Below are 17489 nucleotides of genomic sequence, written 5' to 3'. Positions count from 1 at the left end.
CAGTGAGGAGGGAGCTAATGCAAGTGATCCATTAGAGCCGCCCGCCTGGGCTGGCATGGGGGTGGTGGTGGGGGAATGGCAGGGCTACAGAGGGTAGCGTAAGTGCTAAGATCCTGGGCTGAGAGGCAGGTTTGCTGACCGCAGAGGGCCCTGAGTGCCGAGCCCCGCCATGGGGCTGCAGGGCGTTTGAGGCTCGGGGAGGCTTTTCTCCCACTTTGCCGTCCTGAGACGGGCCCCTGCCCTTGGGTCAGCCTCAGTGTGGAGTGGAATGGAGACCTGCCCATATTCTGGACGGGGGAGGGCATGGGGTCTCCCCTGTCCACGCTGCAGCTGCTGGGGCCTCTAGGACAGCCTGCTGCTAAGCTCTACAGCCTGGGTCACCGTGGCCCCCGTGTGCACACGATGACAGTTCCAGGTTGCGCCAGTTGTCTGGCATCGTCACTCAGTGTGCCCTCTTTTGCTTCTGAGCGATAAATTATGCAGTCACCCCCCCACCTATGACCTTCTAATAACACCCTCAGAATACTGGAGGGAGGCCAGAGATCATGGCAGCAGGGCTCCTCACCTAAAAAGCACCCAACACAGCCTTCCGCGTGAGCCCAAAACCCAGCTCCCAGCTGCAGAAACCCTTCACCCAGATGTGTGCGCCCCGGCCCCCAACTGCCCATATCACCTCTTTGCTTCTCCTAACTCCTCTTGCCCCTCACCTCCTTTCTCTCTCTCTCTCTCTCTGTCTCTCTCTCAGCTCACTGCAATCTCTCCCTTGACCCTGACGCAGGCAGACGTACCTCATTCCCTCAGGGTCCAGTGTGGGTCTGGTCTGTTTTGGCATCCACCGTAGCTCCCAGCTCCGCGTTGACAACGGCTGCGGAATGAATTAATCAATCTCGGTTGTTTGTGACTGTGTTAGGTAAACTTTGGCTTCAGCTAGTCTTTTTTTGCCCCCTTTTATTTGGGGTATCATTCATATATCCCAATACACATCCACATAAAACTCCTTTATACACACAAATGCACCTCAAAGTAATCGCATGTGAAAACCCAGTACTTTGGGGATATTCTTTCCATGCCTTCTCTCCGCCCTCAGAAAATAGATCAAGTTCCCCATTTTTAATGAATTCATCTCTACTAGGCATCTCTTGTTTCCCCTCTTTGGAATAAGGAGTAGAGTGTCAAAGGTCAAGACGGTCCCTCTTATCCACTCAGTTAATCTTTCCTCTTCCCTTCCTCCCTTTCATTCAGCTTGCCACTCATTTCTTCGCCTCCTAACTCATCAAGAATCCTTTCTTGAATACTACGTGCTGGGCTAGACGGACTGCTGGCTGCCGGGACCAGCCCTTCTGACACCTGTTTCCTTGTGACCAGAGCGAGGGGAACGTCCCACGACTGGCTTCAGACATACCACCCAGGGCATTCCTCGTAGGCAGAGCAGACACAAATCCGCATGTCTGCCTCCTTCCAGCTCCCAGGGTGCAAATCTGGAGGTGAGGAGGGAAGGGGCCTCCGGCAACTTCACACTCTGTAGCCTATTTGCACACTGACTTTCCCTCCAGTCCTGGTCCCCCGATCAGCCTAATGCCCCCGAACTCTGCTCCCCTGGGGAGCTGCCTTGGCCAGAGCCTAGTTACCCTGGCACTCCAGGGTTATGAGCCTGTGTGGTCTTGATTCCCCCTCCCTCCCTATGGCAGTGCCCTTGGTGAGGGGGTTACTTCAATGCTGGGTGCCTACAGGCCTTACTTGTCTGAAGTGAACCCGCCTGCACATGCAGATCATCATGCCTGGCCAGTCATTCAGAAGTTTACCCTAAGTTGCTGGTCCTGTCTTCACTGCTAGCCAAAATATCATCATGCACACACATGTACATACACACAGATGCGTATATATGTATGCACAACACATATGCATGAATACATGCATAGGGCTTGCAAAAATAGTTTGCCAAATCAACCTGTTTGCACACCCATAACTGTATGTGCACAATTTGTACACATACATGCACATACACAAAAGTGTGCACACCCTAACATCATAGAAAATATCTTCCATCATCTATAGGACTCTCACATGTGAAGCACTTTGTGACATGCCATGTGAGGATCCAAGCCACCTTTCCTTTCAGTCTTTATTATCTTTCCCCTATGTTGCTACTGGCTTTGCAGGTGACTGTAGCCATGTCATTTTTTTTAAAGACTATTTTTTTAAAAGCAGTTTTAGTTTTGCTGCAAAACTGACTGGAATGTACAGAGATTTCCCATACAATCCTTTCCCCCTCCCATGCATGGTCTCCGCCATTTCAACATTCCCCACCAGAGTGGGACATTTGTTGTTATGAATGAATCCACAGTGACACATCATTAGCACCCAAAGTCCACAGTTCACATCAGGGTTCACTCTTGGTGGTGTACATGCTATGGGTTTGGACAAATGTATAATAACATGTATCCACCATAAGAGTATCATACAGAGTAGTTTGACTGCTCTAGAGATTTTCTGTGCTCATTCTAGTGCCCTGTCCTTGTCAACCTTGGTGACCACTGATCTTTTGGTCGTCACCATAATTTTGCCTTTTCCAATATATCAGGTAATTAGAATCATACAGTCTGTAGCCTTTTCAAATTGGCTTCTTTCACTTAGTATTATGCATGTAAGGATCCTCATGTCTTTTTATGTCTTGAAGGCTCATTTTAGTGTCAAATAATATTTCATTTGTCTGAGGCACCAAAGCTTGTTTATGCATTCCACTACCGAAGGACATCTTGGTTGCTCCCAAGTTTTGATAATTAGGAACAAGTTGCCATAAATGTGCACATGAAGGTTTTTTGTGGATGTTCAGTTTTCAGTTTTTTTAGGTCAATACCAGGGAATATGATTGCAGGATTATACAATAAGAGTATATTTGGTTTTGCAAGAAACCACCAAACTGTCTTCCCAAATGCTGTACTGTCTTATGTTGCTGCCAGCAATGAATGAGATTTTCTGTTGCTCCATATCCTTGCCAGCATTTGGTGTTGTTGGTGTTCTGGATTTTGGCCATTCTGGTCACTATGTACTGGTATCTTATTGTTGTTTCAACTTACAGTTTTCTGATGACATGTGATGGGGAGCATTTTTTCATATGCTTTTTTGCCTTCTGTATATATTCTTTGGTGAGGTGTTTTTAAGATCTTTGGCCCATTTTTAAAAAGCAGTTCTTAATCATTGGATTTTAAGAGCTCGTTGTACATTTTGGATAACTGTCCTTTATCAGATGTACCCTTTGCAGATATTTTCTCCCACTCCTTGGCTGGTCTTCTCATTCTCTTGACACTGTCTTTCACAGGGAAGAAGCCTTTAATTTTAATGCTATCCAGCTTATCAATTGTTTCTTTCATGGATTGTGTCCTTACTCTTGTATCTAAAAAGTCATTGCCAGGGCATCTGGGTGGCTTGGTGGGGTAAGTGTCTGACTTCAGCTCAGAGCATGATCTCAGGGTCCTGGGATCAACCCTAAGTTGGGCTCCCTACTCAATGGGAAATCTGCTTCTCCTTCTCCTTCTGCCCCTCCCCCTCCATGCTCACTTGCTCTCTCTCTCTCAAATATATAAATAAAATTTTTTTTAAAAAAGGTCATTGTCACCCCCAATGTCCTCTAGGATTTTTACTATGTTATCTTCTAGGAGCTTTATAGCTTTATAGTTTTGTGTTTTACATTTAGGTCTATGATCCATTTTGAGTTAATTTTTGTGAAAAGTATAAGGTCTGTGTCTAGATTAATTTTCCTTGCATATAGATGTCCAGTTGTTCTACTACCATTTGCTGAAAAGGCTCTTTCCTCCATTGTATTGTTTTTTCTCCTTTGTCAGTAGGAGAAATTATTGTTATTGTTATTATATTTTTATTATTATTAATAGCCTGGCTAGAGGCTTATTGATCTTTCAAAAACCAATTTTTGGTTAAGTTGATTTTCTTTGTTGATATCCTATTTTAAATGTCATTGATTTCTGCTCTAATTCTTATTATTCATTTTCTTTTGCTTACTTTGGATCTAATTTGCTCTTCTTTTTCTCGTTTTCTAAGGTGGAAACTTAGATTATTGATCTTAGAGACTTCTTCTTTTCCCATATGTGTGTGTGTGTGTGTGTGTGTGTGTGTATTCAATGCTATACATTTCCCTCTAAGCACTGTTTTGGCTGCATCCCACAAATTTTGATAAAGCTCTATTTTCATTTAATTCAAAATGTTTTCTAATTTTTCTTGATATTTCTTCTTTGGTCCATGTGTTATTTAGAAGTATGTTGTTTGGGGATTTTCCACTTATCTTTCTTTGGTTGATTTCTAATATCCATTGTAAGTCTGAGATCAGACATTATATGATTTCTATTCTTTTAGATTTGTTAAGGTGTGCTTTATGGTCCATAATGTGGTCTAGCTTGGTGAAAGTTCATGTGAGCTTGGGAGAATGTGTATTCTGTTTTTGTTGAATAAAGTAGTCTATAAATGTCAGTTATATCTAGCTGATTGATGGTATTGTTGAATTCAAGTATGTCTTTTACTGATTTTATTCCTGTTGAATCTATTTCTGATAGAGGGGTGATAGAAGTCTTTAACTATGGTAGTAGATTCATTGTTTTCTATCAGTTTTTGCCTCATGTAGTTTGATACTCTGTTGTTGGGCATATTCATGTTAAAGTTTGTTAGTCTTCTTGAAGAATTGGCCATTTTATGCCTTATGTATCCTTGATAACTACCTTTGCTTTGAAGTTTGCTTTGTCTGAAAGTAAGATACTTACTTATTTCTTTTGATTAGTGTTAGCATGGTATATTTTTTCATCCATTTACTTTTAGTCTATATGTGTCTTTATATTTAAATATTTATATTTAGAATTTTTTTAAAAGATTTTATTTATTTGACAGAGAGAGATCACAAGTAGGCATAGAGGCAGGCAGAGAGAGAGAGAGGAGGAAGCAGGCTCCCCACTGAGCAGAGTGCCCAACACGGGACTCGATCCCAGGACCCTGAGATCATGACCTGAGCCAAAGGCAGCGGCTTAACCCACTGAGCCACCCAGGTGCCCTTAAATATTTATATTTAACATGAATTTCTTGTGGAAAACATATAGTTATATTTTTTGACCCATGCTGACAATGTCTGTCTTCTAATTGGTGCATTTAGACCACTGATTATTCGAAGTGATTATTGATGAAGTTGGATTAATACCTATTATATTTGTTACTGTTTTCTATTTATTATTCTTTGTTCTTATTCTTGTCTTCCATTCTTTCTGTGTCTTTCATGGTTTTAGTTGAGCATTTTGTGTGGTTCTGTTTTCTTCCCTTTCTTAGCATATCAGTTATACTCCATTTTTTACTTATTTTTTAGTGGTTGCCCTAGAATGTGTCATAGACATTTATAGCTAACTCAAGGCTACTTTCACATAACACCATAACACTTCTTGGATCTTGTGAGTGCCTTGTGAGTAATGGCTCATGTGAGTAATGGCTGTATAATCCTAATTCCTCTTTCCCATCCCTTGTATCATTGTTGTCATTCATTTCACTTATAGACAAGCACACACAAATATACACATATAAGATACACACACAAACACATATAATTAAATACATTATTGATATTATTATTTTGGACAAAATCTCTTAACTAAGAATAAGAAAATAAGTTTTCATTCTACTTTTGCTTATTTTTTTCTTCAATGCTTTTCTTCCCTTATGTAAATCCAAGTTCCTGAACTACAGTATTTTCCTTCTTTCTAAAGAACTTTAAACATTTCCTACAAGATTGATCTTCTGGGAACAATTTCCTTAAATTTTTGTTTGTCTAAGCAAATCTATTTCTTTTTTATTTTTGAAGGATGATTTTGTAGGGTACAGAATTCTGGGTTGGTGGTTTGTTTCTTTCAACACTTTAAACATTGCAGCCCACTCTCTTCTTGTTTGTGGGTTCTGGGGAGAAGTTGGGTATAATTTTAATCTTTGTTCCTTTGTAGGCAAGGTGTTCTTTCCCTTTGCCTTACTTCAGGACTTTTTGTTTATCTTTCATTTTCTGTAGTTTGAAAATAATATGTCTAGGTGTAGTTTTTGTTTTTGTTTTTGACATTTCTCCTGTTTGGTGTTCCTTGAGATTCCTAGATTTATGGTTTGATGTCTGACATTAAATTGGGAAAATTCTCAGTCATTATTATTTCAAGTACTTCTTCTTTTCCTTTCTCTCTTTCTGGTATTCTAATTTTATGTATGTTACATGTTTTGTAGGTGTCCCTCAGTCCTCAGGTATTCTCTCTGGCTCTATCGATCTTTGTTCTCTTTGCTTATCAGTTTTGGAGGTGTTTATTCCTATGTCCTCAACCTCAAGAGATTCCCTCCTTAGTCATATCCAGTCTACTAATGAGTACATCAAAGGTATTCTTCATTTCTGCTGTAATTTTTTTTAGTTTCTAGCATTTCTTTTTGGTTCTTTCTTTGGATTTCCACCTCTCTGCTTATATCCCCAATCTGTTCTTGCATGTTGTCTACTTTATCCATCGGAGTCCTTAGCATATTAATCATAATTGTATTAAATTCTTGGTCTGATAATTTCAACATCCTTGCCATGTCTGCTCTGACAGTTTCTCTGTCTCTTCAAATTTATTCTGTCTTTGGTATGCCTTGCAATTTTTCTTCATAGCAGACATGATGTACCAGGTAAAAGGAACTGTTGTAAATAGGCCTTTAGTAATAGTGTGGTAAGGTTGGGGGTGGGGTCGAGAAAGCACTCTATAGTCCTATGATTAGGTCTTAGTCTTTTAGTGAGCTTATGCCTCTGGATTGTTAACTTCACAAAAATTACTCAGGTTCTTTCCCCCCACTTTCCCACCCATCTTAGGTGGAAAGGGATGGCTAGAGCTGCCTGGAAACAGGTATTTCTATTTTACCCCATGGTAGTCTAGAGTTGGCTGAAGTTGAGTATTTCCTTTCCTCCAGGCCAGTCAGGCTTTGATAATACCCCAGCAGGTTAGGTTCTGATTAACTAATTCCCTCTAATAACTGATCTTGTTAAGAAGAACAGAGTGCTCTGTCTTGTTTCCAAATGGTTCCTTTACTCCTCCCCCTGCTGGAAGCACCAGGAGATATTTACTATTAGAACCTTGCCAAGTTTCTGGAGGTCAATCTTACAGAACTACAAGGACTCTCATATGTGTGGATCTACCTGGAGTTTTAGCTCTCATACTTGCCCACATTGAACTTCCAGCAATTCACCAATTCCAGTTCAGGTGTCCCCACTCCAGCCCTGGTTCTCAGGGTGGTTTCCACTTGTGACTCCGTGTCTTTGCCTGTCTCTCCACTCTCATGGGCAGTGCTCTGCCCTGTGTCTTCCCCGTTCTTATGGATCCAAGAAGAGTTGCTGATTTTCCAGTCTGTTTAGGTTTTTACTTGTTAGGATGAAGAGGTGACTTCTAAGATCCACTGGGTATTATATGCAAACAATGAATCATGGAACACTACTTTAAAGACTAATGATGTACTGTATGGAGATTAACATAACACAATAAAAAAATAAAAAGTCATAGATATGTGGAAAAAATAAAGATCCTTGTATGCAGAACCAGAAACTAGAACTCTAGCACTTTAATTTTTTTTTGTATATTCATGAATGAGGCCCATTGAATTCCACATGGGCTTTTTTGCCAAAATAAAACTGCAGCTGGGATCCAGAGGCCTGATGTCAAAGACAGCAACATTGCAGATCTGTGTGCTAGTGGTAACTACCATGGTCTTTGCCGTGACCTGAGAAAGGGGCTTTGCTGACAGAGAAGATGCATAGGAAGAGGTAGTTCCTGTCCCTGGGAAGAAAATATGTCCACAAGAACGACACCAGGATAGTGTATAGTTGGGTCTGGAGTCAGACTGATTCACATTTCAAGCAGGCATGTTTGTCATGTTCTTAGAACCTCTCTAAGCCCAGTTTCTTCTTCTGTGAAATGAGGTCAGGGATGGACATTCTCACAGAGTTGTTGTGAGGCATGAAAGAGGATAAATCAAATGTTAGCAGAGGGCCCCTTTCATAGTAAGTGCCCAGGATCTGGTGGCTGTTATTACTAGAAGAAGTATACAAACAAAAGTGCTCTGTCTGCTTAGAAGGTAGAAGGGAGCAAGCTAACTCCCTACAAGACTGGGAGGGGCCAGCAGATTCTAGAGTTGCTTGAACTTAATCTTTGCCCCTTTCCTTTTGGCTCCCTTGCTTGTGCTATGCATGGGCCATTGGTTTCTGAAGGGACGAACTCTTTGGCTTAGTCATAAGGTCCTTGCTGTGGCACCACCTCATTTTGCTTCCTTGGGCTGGGAGACCTCAGTGGAAAAGGATATCATGGCTGGAGACCATCTGACTTCTAGAACCTTCTCCATGTCTTCTCCACATAGGTGTGACAGCCATATACATTAGGATAGGTGTCCAGTCCTTTTCCCCATTATTCGTTTTCCCGGGGACTATAATTTGCCTCAGTTTCTGCCTCCCTGTGAGATGGTGGTATAAATCACCAAGGGTAGATTTACACAGCTTTGGGTGAGTGAGAGGGTGTTGGTAAAATTAAGGGGAAACATCTAAGACCTTGACTAGAAACACCATACCTGTTACGAAACATGCTGACCAGCCAACCAAACAACGAAAGAGCAAAATGTAGTAACATAGAGAGACCTGACATAAACAGGTATACTCCAGGTAGGTCACAGAGAGTGGGATCCAGGGCCATCCTGGGGAGGGGATGTTTGGATTTCTAAGCCAATCGTAATGTGTGAACCTCTGCACCTCCTGGCATTGCCGCTTAGGGCAAAATGAACATTGGTGACAGCCTTGGAGGACATACAAAGTACAGGGGACCATGCTGAAAGAATTGGAGGGGGAGGGAGAGGAGCAATCCTTTCCCTCACCCATGATTTATCTTGCCGATGGGAAGTGACAAGGCAGAGAGCTGGAGCTTATGCTCATGGGCTGCTGATGGGTGTTGCCGTGTCCACAGAATACATATGTTGAAACTCTAATATTTGGCATGATGGTATTTGGCGGTGGGCCTTTGGGAGGTAAGCAGGGTTAAATGAGGTCATGTGGTAGAGCTCCCATGATGAGATTAGTGCCCTTATAATGAGGTAAAGAGACCAGAGCATTTTCTCTTCAACACGTGAGGGCACAGAAAGAAGGCAGTCACCTGCAAATCAGAGTGGGTTCTCCCCAGAGCTCGACCATGCTGACGCCCTGACCTTGAACTTCCAGCCTTCAGAACTATGAGAAATAAATTTCTGTTGTTTAAGCCCCCAGGCTATGATATTCTACAGCAGCCTGAACTGACTGAGACAGTGTGTACACACTTCAACTAACCGTAGCACTAGCTGTGACTTCCTCCTCTGGCTTCCAGCTCCTCTACCAGGAGCCTTGCTTTTTTTTTTTTTTTTTTTTTTTTTTTTTTTTTTTTTTAACAACTAAGGATCCCCGCAGCATTTGCCAAAAGCACTGTCATCATCTGGAGAGAAACTCCTAAAGCTCCCAAAGGCACATGTGTGCCGAATCTGGTGCAGAGTCCAGGTCCCAGCAGTCTTTCCTCTGGGGTGGGGCCAGGAATGGACCTGCCCTAGGTCATACAGAATAGAGGAACCTTCACTTCTGGGCCAGGATTTGTGTCCAGAATACATGGGGTGTATATTCTAGTAGGTTGAGCCCTTGACTGTGCAGATTCCTATCCTTACCTTTTGGAGTTGGGGAGGTCCATGTGAGGCTACACCTCTGCCCCTGTCCCTCTAAATCAGAGCTCTTTCTTCCACACGGTTTCACTTGTGAGATCCCCTAAAGTCTGCAATTACTTGTTAAGCAAGATGACTGTTGAGTTGGGTTCAGTCTGGAAACCTAGTCTGGACCTGGGAGTTAGGATAACTAGGTGTAGCCCTATAACCTCCAGCTCCGTTCCTCCCAGGGTCCTCCCCGACCTCTTGGTGACTAAGCCTTAGCCTGTGGGAGCAAAGCCACTCTCACCCCTACTTCCTGCCCAACCAAATACTCCACCTGGATTTCCCAGCTCTTTTAAGCTGGCTAGGTTCTTGGAATCTCTGATAAGAAGAAAGACAGCAGGATAACGTGTACGTCTGGGCCCTTCCCTCCTCATTTGGTACCTCTCTGAGGGTCTATTCCTCTTCTTGCCCTTCTGCCTCTCGGACCAGCTGGAGTCAGCCCCCACCTGGCTATCTCCAGATTGACCATCACCACGCTGCCCTGTGCTCTGAGCCATCCCCGTAACATCTCTGATTCACAGGAGCCAAGTTTCACTTCTGCAGAGACCTTCCTGCTGGCCATTTCCCAGAAAGAATCCAACATCTATGTCCTGTTAGGCTGTCAGATTTCATGAGGCTGTCATATGCTATTCCTCCCTGAGGTTAACTGCATGTTAATAGGGGCACAATCTAGGGCGCCTTGGTGGCTCAGTGGGTTAAAGCCTCTGCCTTCGGCTCAGGATATGAACCCAGGGTCCTGGGATCGAGCCCCACATCAGGCTTTCTGCCTGGCTTCCTCCTCTCTCTCTACCTGCCTCTCTGCCTACTTGTGATCTCTCTCTGTCAAATAAATAAATAAAATCTTAAAAAAAAAATAGGGGCACAATCTGCCAAAATGGTAGACTTCCCAAGGAACAGAATTTTAGGCATCAAGAAGAAGAATGTCAGGAGTCCCCAGCCTCTCCACTGACTTCTGCCCTCGATAAACTCTATTTAGGGCTCCCTTCGTGGTGCTTCATGGTGTCAGGGACAGCTCCACCTGCGGCCAAAGGGGGTCCAATCGCTTGTAACTGAAATCAAAGGGTGCGAGAGTCCAGGGCCACTTGGTGGGGTCAGGAATTGGAGAAAGTTTTCTTCTCCCTCTGCATGTCGCACCTGGATCAATAAACAGGTTTTTTTAATTGTTATTCATTTTACAACTCAATAAAGCTTAATTATGAGGAAGCAGAAAGCAAGCAGAAGCCATGCTCACATAATATTGTATTCCTCGCAGCAATTCCTGCGGGGCCCTCCCACTCGCACTGCGATGTAGAACAAACCAAATTACGGGGACTATTCAAAATTCATTTAAAAACATCATTGTGGAGCATCATAATAAAAACACAATGAAAAAGACAAGCTTGGGTTGTTAATGTGTAGTGCCGCGCGTGTTCATGGGGGTCTGCGTGCCTGTGTGCGTGGTGGGGGGGGGTGGGATGCGCACACACGTGTGGCCTAATTAGCTTTGCTAGGAGCAGAGGGGGGTTCTCAGGGCTAGATGGTCAGAGGCTGTGGATTGGACAGGCACAAGGGGGACATGCAGAGGGTTGGGAACTAATGGGAACTACCCGCCACCCTGTCTCCTGTATTGGACAAAAGTCAGCGAGGCGATGTTGGGACTTGGAGCAGTGGAGGGGGTGTCCGGGACGTTGGAAAGGGGCTGGGTGGGGTGGGGGGTATCCTAGGGCTAGGCTCAGGGGGAGGGTGTTTGGGGGATGCTGACTCTGCCTCTCACTCGCCTGGTCTAGCAAGGGGAGCCTGCTCACCCCACCCGCATACAAAGAGCCCCATGCTCTGATTAGCTCTAGGCCCCCTAAGGAGCATCTAGGGAGATGCTGGTGGCTCAGAAGCATTTAATTGTGTGTCAGCTGCCAACTTACCAGGGGAGACCCGCACCTGTCACTCAGAACCTTCGCTTGGCCTGTGACAGGCCTGAGACCTAGCCCTTTGTTGGGAGCCTACCTAGCCTGGGTTCTGGATCGAGAGCCTCTGACCTCCAGGCCGTAGCACCTGGTGTTTACCTGGACTCACCCTGACAGCCTCTGGGGGGCTCTTTGTTTCGGCTTCTAGATGCCAGCTTTCTTCTCCCAACCTCCAGTCCCCTTCGCCCTGGGCCCACCCTGCGCTGCCCTCTTGGTGCCCAAGCCTTAGCATGTTGGAGCAAAGCCAGTCTCACCCCAACCCCCCACCCCAACCCCATTTGCCACTTTTCCCGTTGTGACCTTGAACCCATTGCTTTGGGCCTCAGTTTACTCATCTGGAAAACAGGTGTCATTAAGTATGCCTTCCCTCCCTCCAGGAGTGTTTTCCGAATTAATTAATTCTCTTAATTAATTAATTAAGTGAAGCGCTTTGAGATACTTAGACAAAAGGTGCACAAGAAGTGCAAATTATTATTTATTCTTAATGAACCCTTCTTTGGAGATAATTTACTCCTGGTTCTGAAGGGAAGCAGCAGACCCCGGGGGAGGGGAAAATGACAAGGTTGGGTTTTTTTTGTTGGTTGAGAGAAGTAGAAGGGGAGGGAGATTATAATCTGTAGTGCTTCTCCTCGTAGGCTAATAGGGAATGAGGCAGGCTTTCTTCCCACGGCTCTGTCGGGCTGCCTCAGCCGGGATGGTTAACCCGTGGAAGGGCAAAGGCGGACAGCTCCGAAGACAGAAGGTTTTGAGATCTAGTCATGATCTGGTTTTAAGACTGGGAAGTCAGAAGTATGAGCCCTGGCTCATACTTCTGACTTCCCAGGACGGGAGAGGGGAGGTTTGAGTGTAGCACTACCTGTTGCAAGCACTTGAGGACACAGGAGGCAGGTGGCGAGGCTGTGGGCTGGGGTTGCTGGCGGCTCCGTGTGTTCCTCAGCCACAGTCCTGCGCCCTCTGTACCCTTTAGGATTCCTTCCAGCTCTGACTGTATCTGGACTTCCCCCAGGCTCTCCTCTTTTCTCTCTTTTTTTTTTTCTTTTCCCCCTTAGGCTCAGACATTAGCAAAAGTGTGAAGTTTGCACATTTCATGGACAGGACTCTTGCTTCTCTATTGTGTACTCCCCGCCCCCCATCTGAGACCACTGTTCCCAACCAGGCGCATTGCCCCAGGTTCTCTCTGGACTGCCTTCAATCCCTCCTCTCAGAAGTGCGGGTAGGGGCTGTGGGGGGCAGTGCAAGCGAGAGGGCTCGTCCACAGAATGGCCGATGACCCCAGGGCCAGTGGGAGTGGGGAAGGGGAAGGAGGGAGGAATAGAAGGAGTTTTAATTATTTCTTCTCCATACTTTTGTATAGTTTGACACTTTTTTCCAGTGAAGATGTGTGACTTTTATTATGACCGGCTCCTATCTCCAGCAGACAAACAGACTGCCAAAAGAGGACATTCAAGGCTCTGGCCAGAGGATGTTGGTCATTCTTCTTGACAGTCCTGATGCTCCCCACGTCACCCCCCACCTGCTGTGGGAGGCGCTCTGGGACTCACCTGTGAGGAAGGGAGGTTGGTCAATGGGGTCAATAAGAGGGGATGTGAGTGGGGGAGGCAAATAGGTGAGAGCCAAGAAACTCCGAAGCAAGTTCGTGCCTCCCGAAGCCCTGTAGACCACGGGTTTTTGCAAGACATTGAAGACTTTCCTGTCAGACAAAGGGGCCTGGGGCCTGCTTTGAACCTCTCCAAAGCCATGGTGGGCGAGCTCTGTTAGAAGTGAGCCCGTGCGCTCTGTGCTGGTGTCTGGACCCAACAGGAGAACGAGAGCTGAGAGGTGGGGTGCACCGGGGCCAGGGGAGTGCACTCTGGAGGCATACGACCCACATCTGAATCACTGCTTTGTCCCTTGCTTGCTGGTGACCTTGGGCTGGTTCTCAGTTTTCTCATCTGTAAAATGGGTAATATCTGCCACCCAGGGATGCAGTGAGGATGAATGAGTTACATGATATAGCTCTTGACCATTGGCTGGCATCTGCCATCATGGCTGCTGTTACCATAGCTTCGTATCTGTGCGCGCAGCGGGGGCCCTGCTGGCCTCAGCTGGGTAAGCAACATAAGCTTAGGCATGCTGGTAGGTGCTTGGGTGAGAGGAAGGGCCTGCCCCAGTCTACATGCTCGGGGCACCGAGGACGAACCTGCTGGGGCTGGAGCCCTTCCAAGAGTCCAGATCTGTTGAAGGAGTGATTCCCCATAATGCTTTGCTTTCAGGCTGTGCCCCGCCAGGCCCCGGGGACCCGAGACTGATTGCTAGAGGGGACCCTAGCTTCAGGGAAATACAAAATGAGTGCACACTACAAGAGCTGGGAACCATCATCTCTGTAAGACACAGTCCTGCTGCTTCCGGGCTAGTGAAAGTGAGCTTAGGGCCAGGAAGGGGTCTCAGGAAACACACGGAGGCCTGGGCCTGGGGCAGATGGACCAGCTGCCAGAGGTGGTTCGAGATAGGACTTCTTGGCAAATGTCTGAGCGGACAGCAGTTCCCAAAGGAGAGGGCAGGATCAATGCCAGAGAGATGGTGAGCTTGTTATCATAAAAGGGAAAAAAAGGTCAGATGCTCTTCAGATGCTTCCTGCCTCCTTAGAAGAGTGAGCCCTGTTTCAGCAGAGACCTGGGTCCCCGCCGAGGTTTCTCAAACTCTTGGTGTTGAAGGATCAGGCTATTTTTAACTTTTCCATGCACCATGGATGCATACTTTTGTAAAATACAGTAAAAATGAATTACTAGAAACATGAAAGAACAGGCAGATATACAACACACAAGTCCCATTTTGTTGTTGTAACTAAAGTCAATGGGCATTAAATTACTCTGTCAAATTGGGGTTAAGATTCTGAATGCTTACTCTCAATGTCTGGATTTCACTCTTTGCAGACTGGTATTGAAAGTTTGGGGCCTGTCTTGGGTCCAGGACCACACTCAGTCTCACCTGGACTCTGAGCTCATGAAGACGCTTGGCCCTTGGGGGAGCCGGTACAGGGAAGTTTATCAAGCAAGTCTGAAAACGGTGGATTGGCTTCCTCAGACTGCTGTAACAAAGAACCACATTCTGTGTGATTTATAACAATAGGAATCTATTCTCTCACAGTTCCAAAGGCTAGAAGTTCAATGTGAAGATGTCCGCAGGGCTGTGTGCCCTCTGAAGGCTTAGAGAAGGATGCTTCCTCCCTCTTCCAGCTGCTGGTTGCTCCTGGAAATCCCTGGCATCCCTTGGCTTGTAGATCCATTATTCCCATCACTGCCCTGGTCACCACATGGCCTCTCACTGTGTCTCCAAATCTCTCTCTCTCTCCTGGAAGGACACCAGTCATTGGATTTAGGGCCCCACCCACCTCTAGCAGGACCCCACCTTGACTTGATTCCATCCATAAAGACACTATTTCCAGATCAGGTTACATTCTGAGCTCCTGAGTGGGCATGAATTTAAAGAAGTGGTGATGTTATTCACTGTTCAACCCCACATGGAGATCATGCAGAGACCTGGATACTGGAGGCAGATGGGACCTGGAGGGCGTGCCAAAATCCAGGGGTCACTATTGGACTTTGGACCTGGGAAAGTCTGGATTTCTGGATTGCTGCAGGGAAAAGGAGTTCTGGGAGACACCTGGATACTCACTCTGATTATAACCATGTTTGTACTCCTGGGCCATCATGGGTGAAGGAAGTTCTGCTTAGAGGCACAGGAAGGGAATTCCAGTGGTACCTGGGACTTTGTCTCCCACAAGCTCTGAATATGGAGGAGGATGAACAGCCAGAGCCTGAAATAAAACCAGCCAATCTCCATACTCTGAGTGTCTGAGAGAGCCCTGGAGAGAGCTCTGGAGGGAGAGGCAAGTCCTTCCACATGCCAGAGTGGGTGCCTCTCACACACTTTTGGGTGTGTGAGAGGCTGCATGGTCCAGCGGTTAGAGCCCTGCCACTGGCATCAGAGTGCTGGGCTTGAAGTCTGGCTCTACCAGGAGAAGCTTTGCAGCCATGAGCAAGTTGCTGTCCTTCCAGTGCCTCATTTTTCTCATCTGTAAAATGGGGCTAATAGTGGCTCCCATTTCTTTGGTTGTTGTGAATGATAAATGTGATAATATATATAAAGAGCTTGGCACAGTGCCTGGCACACGGTAGCCACCCAAATGCTATTTGTTATCAATATAATGATTTTTAAAGATTTTATCTGTTGATTGATTTGAGAGAGAGTGAGTCAGGGGAGGGGCAGAGGGAGGAGAAATAGAAGCTCAAGCAGACTCTGCGCAAAGTGCAGAGGCCGACGTAGGGCTCGATCTCATGACCCTGAGATCATGACCTGAGCTGAGATCAAGAATCAGACACTTAACTGACTGAACCACTCAGGTGCCCTATAATATGATTTTTAGATGGACCAAGAAAGTGACTGCTATTCCCAACTTGCTCAGTAGGAAAAAAAGACTTTATATTTATAAACACCTTCTATGTGCCAAGTATTGTTATGGGTGATCTATATGTTTATACATTATCAATAGACATTTTTTAAGAGGTTAACTTGTAATTAATTTATTAAATCAATGTATCAGGGCTTTACTGGCCACCTACTATGTGCAAAAGATAATGAGGACTCCAAATACATTTAGGGACATGCCACTGAACTTTGGACAAAGAAGTCAAGGTTGGTTCTTAATGGTGTGTCAGTTTTTAAGGAAGAATTTTATGCAATTTTGTCTTGAGACAGGAGATTTGATAATTGACCTCTTAGGATCTTCTGGCTCTTAGTTCTGTAGGAGGATGTGATAGAGGGTGGATTATTTTCACCCCAGTGTGAAGCTTCACTATTAGTGTTGTCTTTGTTTATTTTACTAAGATAGTATTACTAATTTGCACTCTTAAGCTGTTCATCTGTTCTGTTCAGGAAAACCCTTTTCAGTTCATTTTTGGAAAATACCTTGTTTGATTTCATTCCCATGATGATTCATAACAAAATAAAAGAAATATGAGTTATAACCAAACTGGATTACTAATATGTAACCTGTAGCATTGCTTAATTTGGTTTGCTATTAAAGTTTTAATAGAAAATATCATTTGATTGCAATTTAGAAATAAAATTTGATTTCCATATTATAACTAATATGAGTAATAACCCCCAAAATGTCTAATATACTTCGGCATTTCTATTAACACAATGAATATGTTTCGGATGTTTCCAGCATACTAATTCAAAGTTTCATTGTCTCCTCATACCTTTCTTGAGCACTTACTGACCTCACCCAGGAAGTCTTTACTAGCAATTAGTTTTAAGCTGAATTAGCCCTTTGGAATGCCACGATAATGAAAGTGTTATGCTTCTTTAAATGAAGTTGGCTGCTGGGGCCAGCCTGAATTGCTCTCATAAGCATGCCCCCTTTCTCTCTGTCTAGTCTGGGGTTATGGGTAGTTCTGCCATCTCAGTTCCGGTCTGGGACCCGGAGCTCGTTTATTCTTAATACATGCATATCCAGATCCCCAGGCTTGTTCTGTCTTACCAAAAGGAGAGATGTTGTCATAAACAAACAACTGATATTCATTCATTCATTCATTCAATATGAGTCAATAGCCTACTGTATGCTAGCACTAGGTTAGATGCTGGAGTTACCATGGCGATTAGAAACTTCTACAGTCCCTACTGTTGTTACAGAATTGGATAATTGTGATCAAGAATGCATAAATATGTTCTACAGAGAACAGAAATAGGAATCCAAGCAAGCAATAAGAAAGGAAGCCGTCACAGTTGGATTTTGAGGAAGGTTTCCTGCAAGAA

This window comes from Mustela erminea, chromosome 13 (assembly GCF_009829155.1).
Source record: "Mustela erminea isolate mMusErm1 chromosome 13, mMusErm1.Pri, whole genome shotgun sequence".
NCBI classification, from domain to species: domain Eukaryota; kingdom Metazoa; phylum Chordata; class Mammalia; order Carnivora; family Mustelidae; genus Mustela; species Mustela erminea.
The sequence above is the reverse complement of the archived record's forward strand: the minus strand, read 5'-3'. Positions refer to the sequence as shown.